This window comes from Bactrocera tryoni, unplaced genomic scaffold, assembly GCF_016617805.1.
Source record: "Bactrocera tryoni isolate S06 unplaced genomic scaffold, CSIRO_BtryS06_freeze2 scaffold_25, whole genome shotgun sequence".
NCBI lineage: Eukaryota > Metazoa > Arthropoda > Insecta > Diptera > Tephritidae > Bactrocera > Bactrocera tryoni.
The window spans coordinates 5,750,164-5,755,977 of NW_024395977.1; positions in this window are offsets into that span (position 1 = coordinate 5,750,164).

A 5,814-nucleotide genomic window follows, 5' to 3' on the forward strand; every position below is an offset into this window, starting at 1 on the left:
TCGATACCAAACGAGGTTTCAGATAATGCGACTCCCTATCATGCGACTTCTTCAACCTGTTGCTGGAGAAAATAATTAAAGCTGCAGAGCTTATTCGAGCAGGTACAATCTTTTATAAGATTGTACAGCTGCTGGCGTATGCCGATGATATTGATATAATCAGCCTCTATACCCGCGCCGTTAGTTCTGCTTTATCCAGACTGGGCAAGGAAGCAAAGTAAATAGGTCTGGCAGTGGACGAGGGCAAAAAGAAATAGCTCCTGTCATCAAACAAACAGTCGTCGCTCTCGCGACTTGGCTCTCACGTCACTGTTGACTGTAATAACTTCGAAGTCGTAGCTAATTTCGTCTATCTTGAAACCAGCGTAAACACCACCAACAATGTCGGGCTGGAAATCCAACGCAGGATAATTCTTGCCTACAGGTTCTACTTCGGACTGAGTAGGCAATTGAGAAGCAAAGTCCTCTCTCGACGAACAAAAACCAAACTCTATAAGTCACTCATAATTCCCGTCCTGCTATATGGGGCAGAGGCTCGTACGATGTCAACAACTGATGAGTCGACGTTGCGAGTTTTCGGGAGAAAAGTTCAGCGAAAGATTTATGGTCCTTTGCGCGTTGGCCACGGCGAATATCGCATTCGATAGAATGATGAGCTGTGTGAGATATATGACGACATTCACATAGTTCAGCGAATTAAAAGACAGCGGCTACGCTGGCTAGGTCAAGTTGTCCGAATGAACGAAAACACTCCAGCTCTGAAAGTATTCGACGCCGTACCCGTCGGGGGAAGAAGAGGAAGAGGAAGACCTCCACTCCGTTGGAAAGACCAAGTGGGGAAGGACCTGGCTTCGCTTGGAATATCAAATTGGCGCCACATAGCGAAAAGAAGAAACGACTGGCGTGCTGTTGTTAACACGGCTTTAATCGCGTAAGCGGTGTCTACGTCAGTAAAGAAGAAGAAGAGAGGTGTTATTTTGGCACTTTTTTCAAGATCCCAATTCAATGTTGTATGGAAAATTCTGAAACAATTTTGCTAAAATTCCAAATGAGTTTTCAACAACACGGCGTGCTCTAGATAATCGGTAAATAAATATTTGCTACTCCACACTTAAATTGCAGCGACTATAAGGTTTCATTACATTTTCTAAAAGAGAAAATATGTCATCTCCAAAAGAACATAAGATAGAATATTCTCAGGAAGTGGCAATTTTTCTGGTTGTGGAAGGTTCAGAAGGCCTTCATCATAATTTTATTTAAATGTTGATAGTCCCAGAATCATAAGCTCTTGCATTCATGCCGATCTCTATATAATAGAGAAATAAGATCCGGATTTAAATATTTTTATTATATTCACGTTTTTTGCATCAATAGCACCTATGCAATGATTGTAATTCCATTTATTTTCAAAATCGGCTGCAATTATTTTCCATTCCTCTGCATTATTTGGGATCTGAAGTTATAAAAAAAACTTTGTATTTATTTTTCTTTCAGGAACCTAACACTAAAAGACAGAAGATCACAGAAAAGGATTTCTTGTTGAAAGCAGTTAACCTTTTGGATAAATCCGAAAGCAATCCAAAAACGGATGAAGTGAGCATTTAAGAAGAAGAATGGAAACTATCTTGGTCATTCCACCATCTATTGATAGCCCAGAGTTCCAACAGTATTAAATTTAAAACATAATACAACAGTTTTTGTAAATAGAAGTGTGTAGCTGGACTAACACCACATTTTGATCTCGGTATTGAATTTCCGTTTGTTTATTAAATCTTAATATATTTTATTTTTTATATTATGAATTTTTTACAAAGTAATCCTAGTGAATTGACCCGTCGCACAGTGGCATTTCGGCGGAAAAAATAGGATTTTTCCACTTTCCAGTTTCAAAACTTTAATGATTTTGTTTTGTAAAGAAATATTTGGATAAGAAAAATTCAACAAGGTTTTTTATAAAAAGTGAAATTTTATAGTTAAAAAAACTAACAGAAGTCGACGGAAAGTTATTCAATAAAATCAGATTAAAATTATTGTCCAAATAAAGAATTTTTTTTGTGTGTAAGTTTATAGCTATGGCTTTTCTTTTATTTTTTAGTGAAAATATAGCACCTACTTGTTTATAAAAAAAAAAATTATTGAAATTGCCAAAGTAAGCTAATTTTTCAAAAATTATACTAAAAAATATCAACTTTCCATTTTTTGAAGGAAAAAAAATTTATGTGCTTTGCCTTGCTTAGCCCTCTTACTATAAAAAAATGAAAGTTCCGAGTCTGTACTTTCAATTAAAAAAAAAAAAAAACAACCGCCAATTACCGTCCCTTTTAGTAACATCGATTTTAATTTCACCAAATACTGATGTCTTCAACAGACTTCTTATAACTTCGGATCCTTACATAAGTAGCTTAAGGCGTCATTCGAACAAAATTTCCTTAGAACTAGATCCCATTGTTAAAGATATGGTGCTTGCATAATATTACAAATAAAAACTAGCACAATTTTTCGCCTGTTACATATTCAATTAAAACATTGCATATTATATTGGATTTTTATCAAGGTAAAGGTATAAATAACGTCACTTTGCGTTTAAGTTTAATTTTTTTTCATCAGGAGAACTCAATTAAGAAGTGTCCCGAAGTTCAAGTCCCTAGGTCCAAAAATAAAAATTTTGGCAATTGCAGTTATATGGGAGGTGGGTGTGGCAGTGAGCGGTTTTCCAAGATTTTTTCAAAATTTCTTAATTTAGTCCAGAGCAGTGTTTCTGCAAAGTTTCATTGTTGTACGACCACTCATTCTATTTTTTTCCAAGAAATGTATGGAGCGGTGCCACTGTGCGTCGTATATGCATAGCTTCACAGGTCTCTAAAATAATTTTTTCAAAGCATTGGGCTGACACATTCGTTTTTTTACGTTATTTGTTTTGTAAGAAGTGCACCAAAATGTTCCGCTTGCTTGTCGCACATATTCATTGTTCGAATTACGAAAGCATAATGGATTTGCATGTCGTCTATGGCGAAACGAATTCATACAAATCGCACACACATGTGTGTCGTTGGCCCCTTTAAGTCTTTCATACAACATAAATAATAGTTTAACGTGCTGGTCAAATAAAACACACCTATCAAGAGTATAAAAACTAACGAAAATCGTGATATACAGTATGTAGAAGCTGTGGTAATTTGTGGACCAATTTCACACATTTCGGAATCCGGAAATTTGAAATTTTATATAACTTTTAAGACAATTCTTCTTCTTCTTCTTAATTGGCGTAGACACCGCTTACGCGATTATAGCCGAGTTAACCACAGCGCGCCAGTCGTTTCTTCTTTTCGCTACGTGGCGCCAATTGGATATTCCAAGCGTAGCCAGGTCCTTCTCCACCTGGTCCTTCCAACGGAGTGGAGGTCTTCCTCTTCCTCTGCTTTCCCCGGCGGGTACAGCGTCGAATACTTTCAGAGCTGGAGTATTTCCGGCCAATCGGACAACATGACCTAGCCAGCGTAGCCGCTGTCTTTTAATTCGCTGAACTATGTCAATGTCGTCATATATCTCGTACAGTTTTTTTACGTTATTTCTTTTGTAAGAAGTGCACCAAAATGTTCCGCTTGCTTGTCGCACATATTCATTGTTCGAATTACGAAAGCATAATGGATTTGCACGTCGTCTATGGCGAAACGAATTCATACAAATCGCACACACATGTGTGTCGTTAGCCACTTTAAGTCTTTCATACAACATAAATAATAGTTTAACGTGCTGGTCAAAAAAAACACGCCTATCAAGAGTATAAAAACTAACGAAAATCGTGATATACAGTATGTAGAAGCTGTGGTAATTTGTGGACCAATTTCACACATTTCGGAATCCGGAAATTTTGAAATTTTATATAACTTTTAAGACAATTCTTCTTCTTAATTGGCGTAGACACCGCTTACGCGATTATAGCCGAGTTAACAACAGCGCGCCAGTCGTTTCTTCTTTTCGCTATGTGGCGCCAATTGGATATTCCAAGCGTAGCCAGGTCCTTCTCCACCTGGTCCTTCCAACGGAGTGAAGGTCCTCCTCTTCCTCTGCTTTCCCCGGCGGGTACAGCGTCAAATACTTTCAGAGCTGGAGTATTTCCGGCCATTCGGACAACATGACCTAGCCAGCGTAGCCGCTGTCTTTTAATTCGCTGAACTATGTCAATCTCGTCATATATCTCGTACAGCTCATCGTTCCATCGAATGCGATATTCGCCGTGGCAAACGCGCAAAGGACCATAAATCTTTCGCAGAACTTTTCTCTCGAAAACTCGCAACGTTGACTCATCAGTTGTTGACATCGTCCAAGCCTCTGCACCATATAGCAGGACGGGAATTATGAGTGACCTATAGAGTTTGGTTTTTGTTTGCCGAGAGAGGACTTTGCTTCTCAATTGCCTACTCAGCCCGAAGTAGCACCTGTTGGGAAGAGTTATCCTGCGTTGGATCTCTAGGCTGACGTTGTTGGTGGTGTTTACGCTGGTTCCAAGATAGACGAAATTGTCTACGACTTCAAAGTTATGACTGTCAACAGTGACGTGAGAGCCAAGTCGCGAGTGCGCCGAATGTTTGTTTGATGACAGGAGATATTTCGTTTTGCCCTCGTTCACTGCCAGACCCATTTGTTTTGCTTCCTTGTCCAGTCTGGAGAAAGCAGAACTAACGGCGCGGGTGTTAAGGCCGATGATATCAATATCATCGGCATACGCCAGCAGCTGTCGTTTATTATCGAACGGCTCGGAGAGGTCCTTCCCGATTCTGACGGAGCTTTTGGTGTTGCTCAACGTCAGTTTACACAGCCGTATTAGTTTTGCGGGGATAACAAATTCAGACATCGCGGCATAAAGGCAGCTCCTTTTCGTGCTGTCGAAAGAAGCTTTGAAATCGACGAAGAGGTGGTGTGTGTCGATTCTTCTTTCACGGGTCTTTTCCAAGATTTGGCGCATGGTGAATATCTGGTCGGTTGTTGATTTTTCAGGTCTGAAGCCACACTGATAAGGTCCAATCAGTTTGTTGACGGTGGGCTTTAATCTTTCACACAATACGCTCGATAGAAACTTATATGCGATGTTGAGGAGACTAACCCCACGGTAGTTGGCGCAGATTGTGGGGTCACCTTTCTTATGGATTGGGCATAGCACACTTAAATTCCAATCGTTGGGCATGCTTTCGTCCGACCATATTTTACAAAGAAGCTGATGCATGCTCCTTATCAGTTCTTCGCCGCCGTGTTTGAAAAGCTCGGCCGGCAATCCGTCGGCCGCTGCCGCTTTGTTGTTCTTCAGGCGGGCAATTGCTATTCGAACTTCTTCATGGTCGGGTAATGAAACGTCTGCTCCATCGTCATCGATTGGGAAATCGGGTTCCCCTTCTCCTGGTGTTGTGCGTTCACTGCCATTCAGCAGGCTGGAGAAGTGTTCCCTCCATAATTTAAGTATGCTCTGGGCATCAGTGACAAGATCACCTTTGGGGCTTCTACAAGAGTATGCTCCGGTCTTGAAACCTTCTGTAAGCCGCCGCATTTTTTCGTAGAATTTTCGAGCATTACCCCTGTCGGCCAGCTTATCAAGCTCTTCGTACTCACGCATTTCGGCCTCTTTCTTCTTCTGTCTACAAATGCATCTCGCTTCCCTCTTCAACTCTCGGTATCTATCCCATCCCGCACTTGAAATGCCGTCCCACAGTTCCCTTATACCGAGTTGTTGACGAGTGCTCTCAGAGAGCAGTAGTGCAAGCCGAGTACAAAATCGTTCGGCTGTCTGTTGTGATTGCAGCTTCTCGACGTCGAACCTTC